The 22,177-nt window shown below is 63.3% G+C and overlaps 2 non-coding genes and 3 pseudogenes across 2 annotated transcripts; all 5 read left to right on the top strand.

Annotated features, from left to right (window-relative positions):
• Positions 1-2,981: 2,981 nt before the first annotated feature.
• LOC142864202 (5S ribosomal RNA) lies at positions 2,982-3,100 on the top strand. The gene has a single exon (XR_012914787.1). It is a non-coding gene; the product is annotated as a 5S ribosomal RNA (ribosomal RNA).
• Positions 3,101-6,879: 3,779 nt separating this feature from the next.
• LOC142864191 (5S ribosomal RNA) lies at positions 6,880-6,998 on the top strand. Its single transcript, XR_012914776.1, has one exon. It is a non-coding gene; the product is annotated as a 5S ribosomal RNA (ribosomal RNA).
• A 3,768-nt stretch (positions 6,999-10,766) lies between these two features.
• On the top strand, positions 10,767-10,885 carry LOC142864211 (uncharacterized; annotated as a pseudogene).
• A 3,767-nt stretch (positions 10,886-14,652) lies between these two features.
• On the top strand, positions 14,653-14,771 carry LOC142864210 (uncharacterized; annotated as a pseudogene).
• A 3,778-nt stretch (positions 14,772-18,549) lies between these two features.
• On the top strand, positions 18,550-18,668 carry LOC142864209 (uncharacterized; annotated as a pseudogene).
• The last annotated feature ends 3,509 nt before the right edge of the window (positions 18,669-22,177 follow it).

Below are 22,177 nucleotides of genomic sequence, written 5' to 3'. Positions count from 1 at the left end.
CGGGGTCTCGCTCTTGCTCAGGCTGGTTTCGAACTCCTGACCTGGAGCAATCCGCCCGCCTCGGCCTCCCAGAGAGCTAGGATTACAGGCGTGAGCCACCGCGCCCGGCCCCCCCTGTGTTCTTATTCATATACCTCTCATGTTGTTCCAGCGTATTGTGGGGGTACCAATGTTAAGGTCGGGTGCCTTGCCCTCTCCAAGCCTCCCCCCTCGGGTCAGAGCTTCAAGTGCGCCCATCCCCCAGTCGGTGCGCACCCACCCCATGCCTAATGGATGTGTATGCCCCTCCCCTCCCCCCACCCGCCCGACACCCACCCGATGAAGGTGATTCCTCTCCGTCCACTTAGGCGTCCATCCGTTCGTACCAATTTGCTGGTGAGCGCGCTCACGTGGTGCTCGTGTGTCCATTCTTGGGATACTTGGTTTACTGGAACGGGTTCCAGCTCTGGCCAGGAGAACACGAGAGGCGCCCTCTCACCGCTGCTCCTCACAGCCGAATGGCACTCCGTGGTGTCCACGCGCCACATTTTATTGATGCACTCCTGGATGGATGGGCACTCGGGTCGCTTCCACGTCTTTGGGATTGTGAATTGTGCCCTAACTGTAACCCTAACCCTTACCCAGCCCGTCTCCTCTGCCCCTGCCTGACGCACTCCTCCCCGGCCAGGCCCGTCACTGTCCTGGGCCCCCGCCTGACCGGCTCCTCCCCGCCCGGCCGGTCACCGTCCTCTGCCCCTGCCTGACACGCTCCTTCCCGCCCGGCCTCTCACCGTCCTCGGCCCCTGCCTGACCGGCTCCTCCGTCGCCTGGGCCTTCCAAGGGCTTGGTGTGGATGCTGCTTCCAGGAAGCCCTCCAGAAACCCGGCAGCAGGGTGGCCGCAGCAGTCTCCAGCAGCCGTCCCTAAGTCGCGTGAGTGCGGGGGACGTGCCCCCGCTGTGCCGCGGGGGCCCAGCCTGGTGTCTTCCCTGAGGCCCTGCGGCTGCCGGCTGGGCTGCCGCTCCCCGCAAGGGGAGAGCCGCGGAGGTGGGGACCGCCTCCTGATGGGGACGTACACGCAGCTCTCCACGTCGGATTCCGGGGCTCTCTGTCCTGCCCGAAGGCCCAGCTGGCCTGCGGGTCCTTAGAGTGGCAAAAACCTCCGAAAACTGAGACTGAGGGTCCGGTGGGTGTCTGCACTTTTGTGCTGGGCACCCCAGGGAGGCCCGGGGGCTGGCTGGACAACGTGGTCTGCTGGGCGGGGGGGGGGGGGTTGGAGGAGCAACTGATGCCCTTTGCACTTTGGGTAGCAAGAGTCTGAGGTGTCTCTGAGCCCTGTGCCCTGTGGGGGCGGGGCGGGGGGGAGGAGGAGGAGGAGGAGGAGGAGGTGGGAAGGGCCGGGGCCTGCAGTCCTGTTCCCGGGGTGGCACGGCAAGTGGCTTCTTCCACAGGCTGCTTGGCCTGGGCTCCCTGCACCTGGGCCTTTGGAGGACCGGCCCTGTGCTTGCCAACACTTCCTGCAGGGACCCAGAGCTGGGAGGTGGCATCTCTCAGCCCTGGGTCGGGCAGAGCCCCAGCGGGCCATGCCCACAACCTCTCTCAGCACCGGTCCCCCAGAAGGCTCCTTTGGGACCAGGATTCTCTTGCGGTGACTCTTTAAGGTCTGGCCCCTGGATGGAGGGGCACCAGGAGTAGAGGAGCAGGAAGGGGAAGGGGGTGGCCATGCGAGGGGACACTTTGAGGCCAAGTCCCAGCTTCAGCCTGATCCTCCTGGGAACCCCGCTCTGAGACAAGGAGCCGGGCTTCGCATTCCCACAGCAGCCAGTCGTGGGCTGAGGACACCTGGGGCGTTGGGAACTCCCTGGCTTCTCCTGGGTTTAACGTCTAGAGCTGCTTGTGAATCGCGCCGCCACACACACCCGAGCGCAGGTGTCTTCCGCACAGACTGCGGGCCTCGCTCTTCTGAATGCCGCTAGCTCGCCACCCACCCACGGGTGAACCTGGTCAGGGTGCTTTCTCTCAGGGGCAGACTCTTTTCCGGGCGGGCTACCGGTGTCTCTGTTTGCTCGTTTCTTTCTTCCATTTCGGGAAAGTCTTCCTTGCTGGGTGTGGAAATCTCCTATGCCTTCCCTCGCCTATTCTGTCAGCTTTCAAATTCTCTTTCAGTTGCCACCCTCACAGATGGATTAGGAAACTCTTTCCGGTGCACTCATTAGTGAAATGACCTCCAGGAAGCTGGAATCCAATATCTAATGGCCGATTTTTAGCGAGTCCACACGCCAGGGTGGTCGGGGTCCAATGCAGCCCCGGCCAGGCCCAGGCCCCTTGGACTGGGCCACAGGAGGACACGGAGGAGGGTCCCGGCCCCCACGAAGCGGTGCCGGCAGTTCTCCACGGGCTTGGGCGTTTTCCAGAGGTAGGAGATGGAGGGGACTGATTTCTTCAGCACCCCCCAAACCACGCCACCCCACCCCACCCATGGGACACATCCCCAGAGAGAGACGCCCCATACACTGGCTGTGCCCCAGCCCTGGCCCGGGGGAATAGGCGGCAGCCCACCCACAGGGCGAGGGGGGGGGCACAGCTGAAAGGGGTTGTGGGGGAGGGCGGCCCCTGGCTGGGGTCAAAGGGCGAGCGTCCCGCGCGTGCGCAGTCAGCGGCAGCGACGCGCTGGGGGTGGGCAGCGGGTAGGTGAAGGAGGCCGGGCGAGGAGACGAGGGGGGCTGGGAGGGCTCCACCTTGGCGAGTCCAGCCGTGGAGGCGCATCTTGTGTGAGTGTGAGTGAGTGTGAGTGTGTGTGTGTGTGTATAGAGAGACAGCCCCCCACCCCGCCCCGCCCCGCCCCGCCCCGCCCATCACCCCCGTCCCTGGGAGCCAGCGGGACCCGGCCGGCGAACTCAACCGGCCCGGCCCGGCCCGGCGCGGGGCCTGGGGCGGGAGGCGGCGGCGGGGAAGCCCAGAGAGGCTCGGCTTCTCGAGCGGGGCAGGGGCGCCCTCCGCCGCCGTCTAGGGCCACACCACCCTGAACGCCCCCGATCTCGTCTGGTCTCGGAAGCTAAGCAGGGTCGGGCCTGGTTAGTACTTGGATGGGAGACCGCCTGGGAATACCGGGTGCCACAGGCTGCTGCTTTTTTTTTTTTTTTGCCTCTTGTTCTGTCCCCTTTCTGGGAGCGCGGCGGCGGCCCGGGGTGGGGGTCACCCCCACCCTCAGCGCCCGCGCGGTGCCTGGCGCCCCAGCCCGCACCGTGGGGCCTCCTCTTGTCCCAAGCCGCGACACCGCCGCCACGCGGCAGCATGCGTGGCATCTGGACTGTCAGGTCTCAGACCAAAGGTCTGCTCTGTGGGAACCGACACGCTGGAGGAAACCTTGAGAGTCTGAGAGGGGAGGGAGTTCCAGAAGAAGGCCAGGATGTCATTTTGAGGGAGTATGTGACCAGAACTCGTCCCGTTGCTTTTGGGGTTCTATGGGCTACACGCAGGAATCTTTGGTGGTGGCACCTGATGTTGGGGGATCCGGAGTCACACCCAGACCTGCTCCACAGGCCTCCTTTTACTTTTCTCTTCGGATTCATTATTTTTAAAAAGTGTCTCTTACCTCTAGGATTGCATTTTCTTTTCTCTCTCTTTTCAAGCAGATGATGGGAGTACAAGTATTCAGGTGACATGTGTTGCCCGTGCCGCCCTCCCCCCTGTGTTCTTTTTTTTTTATTTTTTGAGACAGAGTCTCGTTTTGCTGCCCAGGCTAGAGTGAGTGCCATGGCGTCAGCCTAGCTCACAGCAACCTCAATCTCCGGGCTCAAGCAATCCTGCTGCCTCAGCCTCCCGAGTAGTTGGGACTACAGGCATGCACCACCACGCCCGGCTGTGTTTTTCTATATATATTAGTTGGCCAATTAATTTCTTTCTATTTTTAGTAGAGACGGGGTCTCGCTCTTGCTCAGGCTGGTTTCGAACTCCTGACCTGGAGCAATCCGCCCGCCTCGGCCTCCCAGAGAGCTAGGATTACAGGCGTGAGCCACCGCGCCCGGCCCCCCCTGTGTTCTTATTCATATACCTCTCATGTTGTTCCAGCGTATTGTGGGGGTACCAATGTTAAGGTCGGGTGCCTTGCCCTCTCCAAGCCTCCCCCCTCGGGTCAGAGCTTCAAGTGCGCCCATCCCCCAGTCGGTGCGCACCCACCCCATGCCTAATGGATGTGTATGCCCCTCCCCTCCCCCCACCCGCCCGACACCCACCCGATGAAGGTGATTCCTCTCCGTCCACTTAGGCGTCCATCCGTTCGTACCAATTTGCTGGTGAGCGCGCTCACGTGGTGCTCGTGTGTCCATTCTTGGGATACTTGGTTTACTGGAACGGGTTCCAGCTCTGGCCAGGAGAACACGAGAGGCGCCCTCTCACCGCTGCTCCTCACAGCCGAATGGCACTCCGTGGTGTCCACGCGCCACATTTTATTGATGCACTCCTGGATGGATGGGCACTCGGGTCGCTTCCACGTCTTTGGGATTGTGAATTGTGCCCTAACTGTAACCCTAACCCTTACCCAGCCCGTCTCCTCTGCCCCTGCCTGACGCACTCCTCCCCGGCCAGGCCCGTCACTGTCCTGGGCCCCCGCCTGACCGGCTCCTCCCCGCCCGGCCGGTCACCGTCCTCTGCCCCTGCCTGACACGCTCCTTCCCGCCCGGCCTCTCACCGTCCTCGGCCCCTGCCTGACCGGCTCCTCCGTCGCCTGGGCCTTCCAAGGGCTTGGTGTGGATGCTGCTTCCAGGAAGCCCTCCAGAAACCCGGCAGCAGGGTGGCCGCAGCAGTCTCCAGCAGCCGTCCCTAAGTCGCGTGAGTGCGGGGGACGTGCCCCCGCTGTGCCGCGGGGGCCCAGCCTGGTGTCTTCCCTGAGGCCCTGCGGCTGCCGGCTGGGCTGCCGCTCCCCGCAAGGGGAGAGCCGCGGAGGTGGGGACCGCCTCCTGATGGGGACGTACACGCAGCTCTCCACGTCGGATTCCGGGGCTCTCTGTCCTGCCCGAAGGCCCAGCTGGCCTGCGGGTCCTTAGAGTGGCAAAAACCTCCGAAAACTGAGACTGAGGGTCCGGTGGGTGTCTGCACTTTTGTGCTGGGCACCCCAGGGAGGCCCGGGGGCTGGCTGGACAACGTGGTCTGCTGGGCGGGGGGGGGGGGGGTTGGAGGAGCAACTGATGCCCTTTGCACTTTGGGTAGCAAGAGTCTGAGGTGTCTCTGAGCCCTGTGCCCTGTGGGGGCGGGGCGGGGGGGAGGAGGAGGAGGAGGAGGAGGAGGTGGGAAGGGCCGGGGCCTGCAGTCCTGTTCCCGGGGTGGCACGGCAAGTGGCTTCTTCCACAGGCTGCTTGGCCTGGGCTCCCTGCACCTGGGCCTTTGGAGGACCGGCCCTGTGCTTGCCAACACTTCCTGCAGGGACCCAGAGCTGGGAGGTGGCATCTCTCAGCCCTGGGTCGGGCAGAGCCCCAGCGGGCCATGCCCACAACCTCTCTCAGCACCGGTCCCCCAGAAGGCTCCTTTGGGACCAGGATTCTCTTGCGGTGACTCTTTAAGGTCTGGCCCCTGGATGGAGGGGCACCAGGAGTAGAGGAGCAGGAAGGGGAAGGGGGTGGCCATGCGAGGGGACACTTTGAGGCCAAGTCCCAGCTTCAGCCTGATCCTCCTGGGAACCCCGCTCTGAGACAAGGAGCCGGGCTTCGCATTCCCACAGCAGCCAGTCGTGGGCTGAGGACACCTGGGGCGTTGGGAACTCCCTGGCTTCTCCTGGGTTTAACGTCTAGAGCTGCTTGTGAATCGCGCCGCCACACACACCCGAGCGCAGGTGTCTTCCGCACAGACTGCGGGCCTCGCTCTTCTGAATGCCGCTAGCTCGCCACCCACCCACGGGTGAACCTGGTCAGGGTGCTTTCTCTCAGGGGCAGACTCTTTTCCGGGCGGGCTACCGGTGTCTCTGTTTGCTCGTTTCTTTCTTCCATTTCGGGAAAGTCTTCCTTGCTGGGTGTGGAAATCTCCTATGCCTTCCCTCGCCTATTCTGTCAGCTTTCAAATTCTCTTTCAGTTGCCACCCTCACAGATGGATTAGGAAACTCTTTCCGGTGCACTCATTAGTGAAATGACCTCCAGGAAGCTGGAATCCAATATCTAATGGCCGATTTTTAGCGAGTCCACACGCCAGGGTGGTCGGGGTCCAATGCAGCCCCGGCCAGGCCCAGGCCCCTTGGACTGGGCCACAGGAGGACACGGAGGAGGGTCCCGGCCCCCACGAAGCGGTGCCGGCAGTTCTCCACGGGCTTGGGCGTTTTCCAGAGGTAGGAGATGGAGGGGACTGATTTCTTCAGCACCCCCCAAACCACGCCACCCCACCCCACCCATGGGACACATCCCCAGAGAGAGACGCCCCATACACTGGCTGTGCCCCAGCCCTGGCCCGGGGGAATAGGCGGCAGCCCACCCACAGGGCGAGGGGGGGGGCACAGCTGAAAGGGGTTGTGGGGGAGGGCGGCCCCTGGCTGGGGTCAAAGGGCGAGCGTCCCGCGCGTGCGCAGTCAGCGGCAGCGACGCGCTGGGGGTGGGCAGCGGGTAGGTGAAGGAGGCCGGGCGAGGAGACGAGGGGGGCTGGGAGGGCTCCACCTTGGCGAGTCCAGCCGTGGAGGCGCATCTTGTGTGAGTGTGAGTGAGTGTGAGTGTGTGTGTGTGTGTATAGAGAGACAGCCCCCCACCCCGCCCCGCCCCGCCCCGCCCCGCCCATCACCCCCGTCCCTGGGAGCCAGCGGGACCCGGCCGGCGAACTCAACCGGCCCGGCCCGGCCCGGCGCGGGGCCTGGGGCGGGAGGTGGCGGCGGGGAAGCCCAGAGAGGCTCGGCTTCTCGAGCGGGGCAGGGGCGCCCTCCGCCGCCGTCTAGGGCCACACCACCCTGAACGCCCCCGATCTCGTCTGGTCTCGGAAGCTAAGCAGGGTCGGGCCTGGTTAGTACTTGGATGGGAGACCGCCTGGGAATACCGGGTGCCACAGGCTGCTGCTTTTTTTTTTTTTTTGCCTCTTGTTCTGTCCCCTTTCTGGGAGCGCGGCGGCGGCCCGGGGTGGGGGTCACCCCCACCCTCAGCGCCCGCGCGGTGCCTGGCGCCCCAGCCCGCACCGTGGGGCCTCCTCTTGTCCCAAGCCGCGACACCGCCGCCACGCGGCAGCATGCGTGGCATCTGGACTGTCAGGTCTCAGACCAAAGGTCTGCTCTGTGGGAACCGACACGCTGGAGGAAACCTTGAGAGTCTGAGAGGGGAGGGAGTTCCAGAAGAAGGCCAGGATGTCATTTTGAGGGAGTATGTGACCAGAACTCGTCCCGTTGCTTTTGGGGTTCTATGGGCTACACGCAGGAATCTTTGGTGGTGGCACCTGATGTTGGGGGATCCGGAGTCACACCCAGACCTGCTCCACAGGCCTCCTTTTACTTTTCTCTTCGGATTCATTATTTTTAAAAAGTGTCTCTTACCTCTAGGATTGCATTTTCTTTTCTCTCTCTTTTCAAGCAGATGATGGGAGTACAAGTATTCAGGTGACATGTGTTGCCCGTGCCGCCCTCCCCCCTGTGTTCTTTTTTTTTTATTTTTTGAGACAGAGTCTCGTTTTGCTGCCCAGGCTAGAGTGAGTGCCATGGCGTCAGCCTAGCTCACAGCAACCTCAATCTCCGGGCTCAAGCAATCCTGCTGCCTCAGCCTCCCGAGTAGTTGGGACTACAGGCATGCACCACCACGCCCGGCTGTGTTTTTCTATATATATTAGTTGGCCAATTAATTTCTTTCTATTTTTAGTAGAGACGGGGTCTCGCTCTTGCTCAGGCTGGTTTCGAACTCCTGACCTGGAGCAATCCGCCCGCCTCGGCCTCCCAGAGAGCTAGGATTACAGGCGTGAGCCACCGCGCCCGGCCCCCCCTGTGTTCTTATTCATATACCTCTCATGTTGTTCCAGCGTATTGTGGGGGTACCAATGTTAAGGTCGGGTGCCTTGCCCTCTCCAAGCCTCCCCCCTCGGGTCAGAGCTTCAAGTGCGCCCATCCCCCAGTCGGTGCGCACCCACCCCATGCCTAATGGATGTGTATGCCCCTCCCCTCCCCCCACCCGCCCGACACCCACCCGATGAAGGTGATTCCTCTCCGTCCACTTAGGCGTCCATCCGTTCGTACCAATTTGCTGGTGAGCGCGCTCACGTGGTGCTCGTGTGTCCATTCTTGGGATACTTGGTTTACTGGAACGGGTTCCAGCTCTGGCCAGGAGAACACGAGAGGCGCCCTCTCACCGCTGCTCCTCACAGCCGAATGGCACTCCGTGGTGTCCACGCGCCACATTTTATTGATGCACTCCTGGATGGATGGGCACTCGGGTCGCTTCCACGTCTTTGGGATTGTGAATTGTGCCCTAACTGTAACCCTAACCCTTACCCAGCCCGTCTCCTCTGCCCCTGCCTGACGCACTCCTCCCCGGCCAGGCCCGTCACTGTCCTGGGCCCCCGCCTGACCGGCTCCTCCCCGCCCGGCCGGTCACCGTCCTCTGCCCCTGCCTGACACGCTCCTTCCCGCCCGGCCTCTCACCGTCCTCGGCCCCTGCCTGACCGGCTCCTCCGTCGCCTGGGCCTTCCAAGGGCTTGGTGTGGATGCTGCTTCCAGGAAGCCCTCCAGAAACCCGGCAGCAGGGTGGCCGCAGCAGTCTCCAGCAGCCGTCCCTAAGTCGCGTGAGTGCGGGGGACGTGCCCCCGCTGTGCCGCGGGGGCCCAGCCTGGTGTCTTCCCTGAGGCCCTGCGGCTGCCGGCTGGGCTGCCGCTCCCCGCAAGGGGAGAGCCGCGGAGGTGGGGACCGCCTCCTGATGGGGACGTACACGCAGCTCTCCACGTCGGATTCCGGGGCTCTCTGTCCTGCCCGAAGGCCCAGCTGGCCTGCGGGTCCTTAGAGTGGCAAAAACCTCCGAAAACTGAGACTGAGGGTCCGGTGGGTGTCTGCACTTTTGTGCTGGGCACCCCAGGGAGGCCCGGGGGCTGGCTGGACAACGTGGTCTGCTGGGCGGGGGGGGGGGGGGGTTGGAGGAGCAACTGATGCCCTTTGCACTTTGGGTAGCAAGAGTCTGAGGTGTCTCTGAGCCCTGTGCCCTGTGGGGGCGGGGCGGGGGGGAGGAGGAGGAGGTGGGAAGGGCCGGGGCCTGCAGTCCTGTTCCCGGGGTGGCACGGCAAGTGGCTTCTTCCACAGGCTGCTTGGCCTGGGCTCCCTGCACCTGGGCCTTTGGAGGACCGGCCCTGTGCTTGCCAACACTTCCTGCAGGGACCCAGAGCTGGGAGGTGGCATCTCTCAGCCCTGGGTCGGGCAGAGCCCCAGCGGGCCATGCCCACAACCTCTCTCAGCACCGGTCCCCCAGAAGGCTCCTTTGGGACCAGGATTCTCTTGCGGTGACTCTTTAAGGTCTGGCCCCTGGATGGAGGGGCACCAGGAGTAGAGGAGCAGGAAGGGGAAGGGGGTGGCCATGCGAGGGGACACTTTGAGGCCAAGTCCCAGCTTCAGCCTGATCCTCCTGGGAACCCCGCTCTGAGACAAGGAGCCGGGCTTCGCATTCCCACAGCAGCCAGTCGTGGGCTGAGGACACCTGGGGCGTTGGGAACTCCCTGGCTTCTCCTGGGTTTAACGTCTAGAGCTGCTTGTGAATCGCGCCGCCACACACACCCGAGCGCAGGTGTCTTCCGCACAGACTGCGGGCCTCGCTCTTCTGAATGCCGCTAGCTCGCCACCCACCCACGGGTGAACCTGGTCAGGGTGCTTTCTCTCAGGGGCAGACTCTTTTCCGGGCGGGCTACCGGTGTCTCTGTTTGCTCGTTTCTTTCTTCCATTTCGGGAAAGTCTTCCTTGCTGGGTGTGGAAATCTCCTATGCCTTCCCTCGCCTATTCTGTCAGCTTTCAAATTCTCTTTCAGTTGCCACCCTCACAGATGGATTAGGAAACTCTTTCCGGTGCACTCATTAGTGAAATGACCTCCAGGAAGCTGGAATCCAATATCTAATGGCCGATTTTTAGCGAGTCCACACGCCAGGGTGGTCGGGGTCCAATGCAGCCCCGGCCAGGCCCAGGCCCCTTGGACTGGGCCACAGGAGGACACGGAGGAGGGTCCCGGCCCCCACGAAGCGGTGCCGGCAGTTCTCCACGGGCTTGGGCGTTTTCCAGAGGTAGGAGATGGAGGGGACTGATTTCTTCAGCACCCCCCAAACCACGCCACCCCACCCCACCCATGGGACACATCCCCAGAGAGAGACGCCCCATACACTGGCTGTGCCCCAGCCCTGGCCCGGGGGAATAGGCGGCAGCCCACCCACAGGGCGAGGGGGGGGGCACAGCTGAAAGGGGTTGTGGGGGAGGGCGGCCCCTGGCTGGGGTCAAAGGGCGAGCGTCCCGCGCGTGCGCAGTCAGCGGCAGCGACGCGCTGGGGGTGGGCAGCGGGTAGGTGAAGGAGGCCGGGCGAGGAGACGAGGGGGGCTGGGAGGGCTCCACCTTGGCGAGTCCAGCCGTGGAGGCGCATCTTGTGTGAGTGTGAGTGAGTGTGAGTGTGTGTGTGTGTGTATAGAGAGACAGCCCCCCACCCCGCCCCGCCCCGCCCCGCCCCGCCCATCACCCCCGTCCCTGGGAGCCAGCGGGACCCGGCCGGCGAACTCAACCGGCCCGGCCCGGCCCGGCGCGGGGCCTGGGGCGGGAGGCGGCGGCGGGGAAGCCCAGAGAGGCTCGGCTTCTCGAGCGGGGCAGGGGCGCCCTCCGCCGCCGTCTAGGGCCACATCACCCTGAACGCCCCCGATCTCGTCTGGTCTCGGAAGCTAAGCAGGGTCGGGCCTGGTTAGTACTTGGATGGGAGACCGCCTGGGAATACCGGGTGCCACAGGCTGCTGCTTTTTTTTTTTTTTGCCTCTTGTTCTGTCCCCTTTCTGGGAGCGCGGCGGCGGCCCGGGGTGGGGGTCACCCCCACCCTCAGCGCCCGCGCGGTGCCTGGCGCCCCAGCCCGCACCGTGGGGCCTCCTCTTGTCCCAAGCCGCGACACCGCCGCCACGCGGCAGCATGCGTGGCATCTGGACTGTCAGGTCTCAGACCAAAGGTCTGCTCTGTGGGAACCGACACGCTGGAGGAAACCTTGAGAGTCTGAGAGGGGAGGGAGTTCCAGAAGAAGGCCAGGATGTCATTTTGAGGGAGTATGTGACCAGAACTCGTCCCGTTGCTTTTGGGGTTCTATGGGCTACACGCAGGAATCTTTGGTGGTGGCACCTGATGTTGGGGGATCCGGAGTCACACCCAGACCTGCTCCACAGGCCTCCTTTTACTTTTCTCTTCGGATTCATTATTTTTAAAAAGTGTCTCTTACCTCTAGGATTGCATTTTCTTTTCTCTCTCTTTTCAAGCAGATGATGGGAGTACAAGTATTCAGGTGACATGTGTTGCCCGTGCCGCCCTCCCCCCTGTGTTCTTTTTTTTTTATTTTTTGAGACAGAGTCTCGTTTTGCTGCCCAGGCTAGAGTGAGTGCCATGGCGTCAGCCTAGCTCACAGCAACCTCAATCTCCGGGCTCAAGCAATCCTGCTGCCTCAGCCTCCCGAGTAGTTGGGACTACAGGCATGCACCACCACGCCCGGCTGTGTTTTTCTATATATATTAGTTGGCCAATTAATTTCTTTCTATTTTTAGTAGAGACGGGGTCTCGCTCTTGCTCAGGCTGGTTTCGAACTCCTGACCTGGAGCAATCCGCCCGCCTCGGCCTCCCAGAGAGCTAGGATTACAGGCGTGAGCCACCGCGCCCGGCCCCCCCTGTGTTCTTATTCATATACCTCTCATGTTGTTCCAGCGTATTGTGGGGGTACCAATGTTAAGGTCGGGTGCCTTGCCCTCTCCAAGCCTCCCCCCTCGGGTCAGAGCTTCAAGTGCGCCCATCCCCCAGTCGGTGCGCACCCACCCCATGCCTAATGGATGTGTATGCCCCTCCCCTCCCCCCACCCGCCCGACACCCACCCGATGAAGGTGATTCCTCTCCGTCCACTTAGGCGTCCATCCGTTCGTACCAATTTGCTGGTGAGCGCGCTCACGTGGTGCTCGTGTGTCCATTCTTGGGATACTTGGTTTACTGGAACGGGTTCCAGCTCTGGCCAGGAGAACACGAGAGGCGCCCTCTCACCGCTGCTCCTCACAGCCGAATGGCACTCCGTGGTGTCCACGCGCCACATTTTATTGATGCACTCCTGGATGGATGGGCACTCGGGTCGCTTCCACGTCTTTGGGATTGTGAATTGTGCCCTAACTGTAACCCTAACCCTTACCCAGCCCGTCTCCTCTGCCCCTGCCTGACGCACTCCTCCCCGGCCAGGCCCGTCACTGTCCTGGGCCCCCGCCTGACCGGCTCCTCCCCGCCCGGCCGGTCACCGTCCTCTGCCCCTGCCTGACACGCTCCTTCCCGCCCGGCCTCTCACCGTCCTCGGCCCCTGCCTGACCGGCTCCTCCGTCGCCTGGGCCTTCCAAGGGCTTGGTGTGGATGCTGCTTCCAGGAAGCCCTCCAGAAACCCGGCAGCAGGGTGGCCGCAGCAGTCTCCAGCAGCCGTCCCTAAGTCGCGTGAGTGCGGGGGACGTGCCCCCGCTGTGCCGCGGGGGCCCAGCCTGGTGTCTTCCCTGAGGCCCTGCGGCTGCCGGCTGGGCTGCCGCTCCCCGCAAGGGGAGAGCCGCGGAGGTGGGGACCGCCTCCTGATGGGGACGTACACGCAGCTCTCCACGTCGGATTCCGGGGCTCTCTGTCCTGCCCGAAGGCCCAGCTGGCCTGCGGGTCCTTAGAGTGGCAAAAACCTCCGAAAACTGAGACTGAGGGTCCGGTGGGTGTCTGCACTTTTGTGCTGGGCACCCCAGGGAGGCCCGGGGGCTGGCTGGACAACGTGGTCTGCTGGGCGGGGGGGGGGGGGGGTTGGAGGAGCAACTGATGCCCTTTGCACTTTGGGTAGCAAGAGTCTGAGGTGTCTCTGAGCCCTGTGCCCTGTGGGGGCGGGGCGGGGGGGAGGAGGAGGAGGTGGGAAGGGCCGGGGCCTGCAGTCCTGTTCCCGGGGTGGCACGGCAAGTGGCTTCTTCCACAGGCTGCTTGGCCTGGGCTCCCTGCACCTGGGCCTTTGGAGGACCGGCCCTGTGCTTGCCAACACTTCCTGCAGGGACCCAGAGCTGGGAGGTGGCATCTCTCAGCCCTGGGTCGGGCAGAGCCCCAGCGGGCCATGCCCACAACCTCTCTCAGCACCGGTCCCCCAGAAGGCTCCTTTGGGACCAGGATTCTCTTGCGGTGACTCTTTAAGGTCTGGCCCCTGGATGGAGGGGCACCAGGAGTAGAGGAGCAGGAAGGGGAAGGGGGTGGCCATGCGAGGGGACACTTTGAGGCCAAGTCCCAGCTTCAGCCTGATCCTCCTGGGAACCCCGCTCTGAGACAAGGAGCCGGGCTTCGCATTCCCACAGCAGCCAGTCGTGGGCTGAGGACACCTGGGGCGTTGGGAACTCCCTGGCTTCTCCTGGGTTTAACGTCTAGAGCTGCTTGTGAATCGCGCCGCCACACACACCCGAGCGCAGGTGTCTTCCGCACAGACTGCGGGCCTCGCTCTTCTGAATGCCGCTAGCTCGCCACCCACCCACGGGTGAACCTGGTCAGGGTGCTTTCTCTCAGGGGCAGACTCTTTTCCGGGCGGGCTACCGGTGTCTCTGTTTGCTCGTTTCTTTCTTCCATTTCGGGAAAGTCTTCCTTGCTGGGTGTGGAAATCTCCTATGCCTTCCCTCGCCTATTCTGTCAGCTTTCAAATTCTCTTTCAGTTGCCACCCTCACAGATGGATTAGGAAACTCTTTCCGGTGCACTCATTAGTGAAATGACCTCCAGGAAGCTGGAATCCAATATCTAATGGCCGATTTTTAGCGAGTCCACACGCCAGGGTGGTCGGGGTCCAATGCAGCCCCGGCCAGGCCCAGGCCCCTTGGACTGGGCCACAGGAGGACACGGAGGAGGGTCCCGGCCCCCACGAAGCGGTGCCGGCAGTTCTCCACGGGCTTGGGCGTTTTCCAGAGGTAGGAGATGGAGGGGACTGATTTCTTCAGCACCCCCCAAACCACGCCACCCCACCCCACCCATGGGACACATCCCCAGAGAGAGACGCCCCATACACTGGCTGTGCCCCAGCCCTGGCCCGGGGGAATAGGCGGCAGCCCACCCACAGGGCGAGGGGGGGGGCACAGCTGAAAGGGGTTGTGGGGGAGGGCGGCCCCTGGCTGGGGTCAAAGGGCGAGCGTCCCGCGCGTGCGCAGTCAGCGGCAGCGACGCGCTGGGGGTGGGCAGCGGGTAGGTGAAGGAGGCCGGGCGAGGAGACGAGGGGGGCTGGGAGGGCTCCACCTTGGCGAGTCCAGCCGTGGAGGCGCATCTTGTGTGAGTGTGAGTGAGTGTGAGTGTGTGTGTGTGTGTATAGAGAGACAGCCCCCCACCCCGCCCCGCCCCGCCCCGCCCCGCCCATCACCCCCGTCCCTGGGAGCCAGCGGGACCCGGCCGGCGAACTCAACCGGCCCGGCCCGGCCCGGCGCGGGGCCTGGGGCGGGAGGCGGCGGCGGGGAAGCCCAGAGAGGCTCGGCTTCTCGAGCGGGGCAGGGGCGCCCTCCGCCGCCGTCTAGGGCCACATCACCCTGAACGCCCCCGATCTCGTCTGGTCTCGGAAGCTAAGCAGGGTCGGGCCTGGTTAGTACTTGGATGGGAGACCGCCTGGGAATACCGGGTGCCACAGGCTGCTGCTTTTTTTTTTTTTTGCCTCTTGTTCTGTCCCCTTTCTGGGAGCGCGGCGGCGGCCCGGGGTGGGGGTCACCCCCACCCTCAGCGCCCGCGCGGTGCCTGGCGCCCCAGCCCGCACCGTGGGGCCTCCTCTTGTCCCAAGCCGCGACACCGCCGCCACGCGGCAGCATGCGTGGCATCTGGACTGTCAGGTCTCAGACCAAAGGTCTGCTCTGTGGGAACCGACACGCTGGAGGAAACCTTGAGAGTCTGAGAGGGGAGGGAGTTCCAGAAGAAGGCCAGGATGTCATTTTGAGGGAGTATGTGACCAGAACTCGTCCCGTTGCTTTTGGGGTTCTATGGGCTACACGCAGGAATCTTTGGTGGTGGCACCTGATGTTGGGGGATCCGGAGTCACACCCAGACCTGCTCCACAGGCCTCCTTTTACTTTTCTCTTCGGATTCATTATTTTTAAAAAGTGTCTCTTACCTCTAGGATTGCATTTTCTTTTCTCTCTCTTTTCAAGCAGATGATGGGAGTACAAGTATTCAGGTGACATGTGTTGCCCGTGCCGCCCTCCCCCCTGTGTTCTTTTTTTTTTATTTTTTGAGACAGAGTCTCGTTTTGCTGCCCAGGCTAGAGTGAGTGCCATGGCGTCAGCCTAGCTCACAGCAACCTCAATCTCCGGGCTCAAGCAATCCTGCTGCCTCAGCCTCCCGAGTAGTTGGGACTACAGGCATGCACCACCACGCCCGGCTGTGTTTTTCTATATATATTAGTTGGCCAATTAATTTCTTTCTATTTTTAGTAGAGACGGGGTCTCGCTCTTGCTCAGGCTGGTTTCGAACTCCTGACCTGGAGCAATCCGCCCGCCTCGGCCTCCCAGAGAGCTAGGATTACAGGCGTGAGCCACCGCGCCCGGCCCCCCCTGTGTTCTTATTCATATACCTCTCATGTTGTTCCAGCGTATTGTGGGGGTACCAATGTTAAGGTCGGGTGCCTTGCCCTCTCCAAGCCTCCCCCCTCGGGTCAGAGCTTCAAGTGCGCCCATCCCCCAGTCGGTGCGCACCCACCCCATGCCTAATGGATGTGTATGCCCCTCCCCTCCCCCCACCCGCCCGACACCCACCCGATGAAGGTGATTCCTCTCCGTCCACTTAGGCGTCCATCCGTTCGTACCAATTTGCTGGTGAGCGCGCTCACGTGGTGCTCGTGTGTCCATTCTTGGGATACTTGGTTTACTGGAACGGGTTCCAGCTCTGGCCAGGAGAACACGAGAGGCGCCCTCTCACCGCTGCTCCTCACAGCCGAATGGCACTCCGTGGTGTCCACGCGCCACATTTTATTGATGCACTCCTGGATGGATGGGCACTCGGGTCGCTTCCACGTCTTTGGGATTGTGAATTGTGCCCTAACTGTAACCCTAACCCTTACCCAGCCCGTCTCCTCTGCCCCTGCCTGACGCACTCCTCCCCGGCCAGGCCCGTCACTGTCCTGGGCCCCCGCCTGACCGGCTCCTCCCCACCCGGCCGGTCACCGTCCTCTGCCCCTGCCTGACACGCTCCTTCCCGCCCGGCCTCTCACCGTCCTCGGCCCCTGCCTGACCGGCTCCTCCGTCGCCTGGGCCTTCCAAGGGCTTGGTGTGGATGCTGCTTCCAGGAAGCCCTCCAGAAACCCGGCAGCAGGGTGGCCGCAGCAGTCTCCAGCAGCCGTCCCTAAGTCGCGTGAGTGCGGGGGACGTGCCCCCGCTGTGCCGCGGGGGCCCAGCCTGGTGTCTTCCCTGAGGCCCTGCGGCTGCCGGCTGGGCTGCCGCTCCCCGCAAGGGGAGAGCCGCGGAGGTGGGGACCGCCTCCTGATGGGGACGTACACGCAGCTCTCCACGTCGGATTCCGGGGCTCTCTGTCCTGCCCGAAGGCCCAGCTGGCCTGCGGGTCCTTAGAGTGGCAAAAACCTCCGAAAACTGAGACTGAGGGTCCGGTGGGTGTCTGCACTTTTGTGCTGGGCACCCCAGGGAGGCCCGGGGGCTGGCTGGACAACGTGGTCTGCTGGGCGGGGGGGGGGGGGGTTGGAGGAGCAACTGATGCCCTTTGCACTTTGGGTAGCAAGAGTCTGAGGTGTCTCTGAGCCCTGTGCCCTGTGGGGGCGGGGCGGGGGGGAGGAGGAGGAGGAGGAGGAGGAGGTGGGAAGGGCCGGGGCCTGCAGTCCTGTTCCCGGGGTGGCACGGCAAGTGGCTTCTTCCACAGGCTGCTTGGCCTGGGCTCCCTGCACCTGGGCCTTTGGAGGACCGGCCCTGTGCTTGCCAACACTTCCTGCAGGGACCCAGAGCTGGGAGGTGGCATCTCTCAGCCCTGGGTCGGGCAGAGCCCCAGCGGGCCATGCCCACAACCTCTCTCAGCACCGGTCCCCCAGAAGGCTCCTTTGGGACCAGGATTCTCTTGCGGTGACTCTTTAAGGTCTGGCCCCTGGATGGAGGGGCACCAGGAGTAGAGGAGCAGGAAGGGGAAGGGGGTGGCCATGCGAGGGGACACTTTGAGGCCAAGTCCCAGCTTCAGCCTGATCCTCCTGGGAACCCCGCTCTGAGACAAGGAGCCGGGCTTCGCATTCCCACAGCAGCCAGTCGTGGGCTGAGGACACCTGGGGCGTTGGGAACTCCCTGGCTTCTCCTGGGTTTAACGTCTAGAGCTGCTTGTGAATCGCGCCGCCACACACACCCGAGCGCAGGTGTCTTCCGCACAGACTGCGGGCCTCGCTCTTCTGAATGCCGCTAGCTCGCCACCCACCCACGGGTGAACCTGGTCAGGGTGCTTTCTCTCAGGGGCAGACTCTTTTCCGGGCGGGCTACCGGTGTCTCTGTTTGCTCGTTTCTTTCTTCCATTTCGGGAAAGTCTTCCTTGCTGGGTGTGGAAATCTCCTATGCCTTCCCTCGCCTATTCTGTCAGCTTTCAAATTCTCTTTCAGTTGCCACCCTCACAGATGGATTAGGAAACTCTTTCCGGTGCACTCATTAGTGAAATGACCTCCAGGAAGCTGGAATCCAATATCTAATGGCCGATTTTTAGCGAGTCCACACGCCAGGGTGGTCGGGGTCCAATGCAGCCCCGGCCAGGCCCAGGCCCCTTGGACTGGGCCACAGGAGGACACGGAGGAGGGTCCCGGCCCCCACGAAGCGGTGCCGGCAGTTCTCCACGGGCTTGGGCGTTTTCCAGAGGTAGGAGATGGAGGGGACTGATTTCTTCAGCACCCCCCAAACCACGCCACCCCACCCCACCCATGGGACACATCCCCAGAGAGAGACGCCCCATACACTGGCTGTGCCCCAGCCCTGGCCCGGGGGAATAGGCGGCAGCCCACCCACAGGGCGAGGGGGGGGGCACAGCTGAAAGGGGTTGTGGGGGAGGGCGGCCCCTGGCTGGGGTCAAAGGGCGAGCGTCCCGCGCGTGCGCAGTCAGCGGCAGCGACGCGCTGGGGGTGGGCAGCGGGTAGGTGAAGGAGGCCGGGCGAGGAGACGAGGGGGGCTGGGAGGGCTCCACCTTGGCGAGTCCAGCCGTGGAGGCGCATCTTGTGTGAGTGTGAGTGAGTGTGAGTGTGTGTGTGTGTGTATAGAGAGACAGCCCCCCACCCCGCCCCGCCCCGCCCCGCCCCGCCCATCACCCCCGTCCCTGGGAGCCAGCGGGACCCGGCCGGCGAACTCAACCGGCCCGGCCCGGCCCGGCGCGGGGCCTGGGGCGGGAGGCGGCGGCGGGGAAGCCCAGAGAGGCTCGGCTTCTCGAGCGGGGCAGGGGCGCCCTCCGCCGCCGTCTAGGGCCACATCACCCTGAACGCCCCCGATCTCGTCTGGTCTCGGAAGCTAAGCAGGGTCGGGCCTGGTTAGTACTTGGATGGGAGACCGCCTGGGAATACCGGGTGCCACAGGCTGCTGCTTTTTTTTTTTTTTGCCTCTTGTTCTGTCCCCTTTCTGGGAGCGCGGCGGCGGCCCGGGGTGGGGGTCACCCCCACCCTCAGCGCCCGCGCGGTGCCTGGCGCCCCAGCCCGCACCGTGGGGCCTCCTCTTGTCCCAAGCCGCGACACCGCCGCCACGCGGCAGCATGCGTGGCATCTGGACTGTCAGGTCTCAGACCAAAGGTCTGCTCTGTGGGAACCGACACGCTGGAGGAAACCTTGAGAGTCTGAGAGGGGAGGGAGTTCCAGAAGAAGGCCAGGATGTCATTTTGAGGGAGTATGTGACCAGAACTCGTCCCGTTGCTTTTGGGGTTCTATGGGCTACACGCAGGAATCTTTGGTGGTGGCACCTGATGTTGGGGGATCCGGAGTCACACCCAGACCTGCTCCACAGGCCTCCTTTTACTTTTCTCTTCGGATTCATTATTTTTAAAAAGTGTCTCTTACCTCTAGGATTGCATTTTCTTTTCTCTCTCTTTTCAAGCAGATGATGGGAGTACAAGTATTCAGGTGACATGTGTTGCCCGTGCCGCCCTCCCCCCTGTGTTCTTTTTTTTTTATTTTTTGAGACAGAGTCTCGTTTTGCTGCCCAGGCTAGAGTGAGTGCCATGGCGTCAGCCTAGCTCACAGCAACCTCAATCTCCGGGCTCAAGCAATCCTGCTGCCTCAGCCTCCCGAGTAGTTGGGACTACAGGCATGCACCACCACGCCCGGCTGTGTTTTTCTATATATATTAGTTGGCCAATTAATTTCTTTCTATTTTTAGTAGAGACGGGGTCTCGCTCTTGCTCAGGCTGGTTTCGAACTCCTGACCTGGAGCAATCCGCCCGCCTCGGCCTCCCAGAGAGCTAGGATTACAGGCGTGAGCCACCGCGCCCGGCCCCCCCTGTGTTCTTATTCATATACCTCTCATGTTGTTCCAGCGTATTGTGGGGGTACCAATGTTAAGGTCGGGTGCCTTGCCCTCTCCAAGCCTCCCCCCTCGGGTCAGAGCTTCAAGTGCGCCCATCCCCCAGTCGGTGCGCACCCACCCCATGCCTAATGGATGTGTATGCCCCTCCCCTCCCCCCACCCGCCCGACACCCACCCGATGAAGGTGATTCCTCTCCGTCCACTTAGGCGTCCATCCGTTCGTACCAATTTGCTGGTGAGCGCGCTCACGTGGTGCTCGTGTGTCCATTCTTGGGATACTTGGTTTACTGGAACGGGTTCCAGCTCTGGCCAGGAGAACACGAGAGGCGCCCTCTCACCGCTGCTCCTCACAGCCGAATGGCACTCCGTGGTGTCCACGCGCCACATTTTATTGATGCACTCCTGGATGGATGGGCACTCGGGTCGCTTCCACGTCTTTGGGATTGTGAATTGTGCCCTAACTGTAACCCTAACCCTTACCCAGCCCGTCTCCTCTGCCCCTGCCTGACGCACTCCTCCCCGGCCAGGCCCGTCACTGTCCTGGGCCCCCGCCTGACCGGCTCCTCCCCACCCGGCCGGTCACCGTCCTCTGCCCCTGCCTGACACGCTCCTTCCCGCCCGGCCTCTCACCGTCCTCGGCCCCTGCCTGACCGGCTCCTCCGTCGCCTGGGCCTTCCAAGGGCTTGGTGTGGATGCTGCTTCCAGGAAGCCCTCCAGAAACCCGGCAGCAGGGTGGCCGCAGCAGTCTCCAGCAGCCGTCCCTAAGTCGCGTGAGTGCGGGGGACGTGCCCCCGCTGTGCCGCGGGGGCCCAGCCTGGTGTCTTCCCTGAGGCCCTGCGGCTGCCGGCTGGGCTGCCGCTCCCCGCAAGGGGAGAGCCGCGGAGGTGGGGACCGCCTCCTGATGGGGACGTACACGCAGCTCTCCACGTCGGATTCCGGGGCTCTCTGTCCTGCCCGAAGGCCCAGCTGGCCTGCGGGTCCTTAGAGTGGCAAAAACCTCCGAAAACTGAGACTGAGGGTCCGGTGGGTGTCTGCACTTTTGTGCTGGGCACCCCAGGGAGGCCCGGGGGCTGGCTGGACAACGTGGTCTGCTGGGCGGGGGGGGGGGTTGGAGGAGCAACTGATGCCCTTTGCACTTTGGGTAGCAAGAGTCTGAGGTGTCTCTGAGCCCTGTGCCCTGTGGGGGCGGGGCGGGGGGGAGGAGGAGGAGGAGGAGGAGGAGGTGGGAAGGGCCGGGGCCTGCAGTCCTGTTCCCGGGGTGGCACGGCAAGTGGCTTCTTCCACAGGCTGCTTGGCCTGGGCTCCCTGCACCTGGGCCTTTGGAGGACCGGCCCTGTGCTTGCCAACACTTCCTGCAGGGACCCAGAGCTGGGAGGTGGCATCTCTCAGCCCTGGGTCGGGCAGAGCCCCAGCGGGCCATGCCCACAACCTCTCTCAGCACCGGTCCCCCAGAAGGCTCCTTTGGGACCAGGATTCTCTTGCGGTGACTCTTTAAGGTCTGGCCCCTGGATGGAGGGGCACCAGGAGTAGAGGAGCAGGAAGGGGAAGGGGGTGGCCATGCGAGGGGACACTTTGAGGCCAAGTCCCAGCTTCAGCCTGATCCTCCTGGGAACCCCGCTCTGAGACAAGGAGCCGGGCTTCGCATTCCCACAGCAGCCAGTCGTGGGCTGAGGACACCTGGGGCGTTGGGAACTCCCTGGCTTCTCCTGGGTTTAACGTCTAGAGCTGCTTGTGAATCGCGCCGCCACACACACCCGAGCGCAGGTGTCTTCCGCACAGACTGCGGGCCTCGCTCTTCTGAATGCCGCTAGCTCGCCACCCACCCACGGGTGAACCTGGTCAGGGTGCTTTCTCTCAGGGGCAGACTCTTTTCCGGGCGGGCTACCGGTGTCTCTGTTTGCTCGTTTCTTTCTTCCATTTCGGGAAAGTCTTCCTTGCTGGGTGTGGAAATCTCCTATGCCTTCCCTCGCCTATTCTGTCAGCTTTCAAATTCTCTTTCAGTTGCCACCCTCACAGATGGATTAGGAAACTCTTTCCGGTGCACTCATTAGTGAAATGACCTCCAGGAAGCTGGAATCCAATATCTAATGGCCGATTTTTAGCGAGTCCACACGCCAGGGTGGTCGGGGTCCAATGCAGCCCCGGCCAGGCCCAGGCCCCTTGGACTGGGCCACAGGAGGACACGGAGGAGGGTCCCGGCCCCCACGAAGCGGTGCCGGCAGTTCTCCACGGGCTTGGGCGTTTTCCAGAGGTAGGAGATGGAGGGGACTGATTTCTTCAGCACCCCCCAAACCACGCCACCCCACCCCACCCATGGGACACATCCCCAGAGAGAGACGCCCCATACACTGGCTGTGCCCCAGCCCTGGCCCGGGGGAATAGGCGGCAGCCCACCCACAGGGCGAGGGGGGGGGCACAGCTGAAAGGGGTTGTGGGGGAGGGCGGCCCCTGGCTGGGGTCAAAGGGCGAGCGTCCCGCGCGTGCGCAGTCAGCGGCAGCGACGCGCTGGGGGTGGGCAGCGGGTAGGTGAAGGAGGCCGGGCGAGGAGACGAGGGGGGCTGGGAGGGCTCCAC

This window comes from Microcebus murinus, chromosome 24 (genome assembly GCF_040939455.1).
Source record: "Microcebus murinus isolate Inina chromosome 24, M.murinus_Inina_mat1.0, whole genome shotgun sequence".
NCBI classification, from domain to species: Eukaryota; Metazoa; Chordata; class Mammalia; order Primates; family Cheirogaleidae; genus Microcebus; species Microcebus murinus.
The sequence above is the reverse complement of the archived record's forward strand: the minus strand, read 5'-3'. Positions and strand labels throughout refer to the sequence as shown.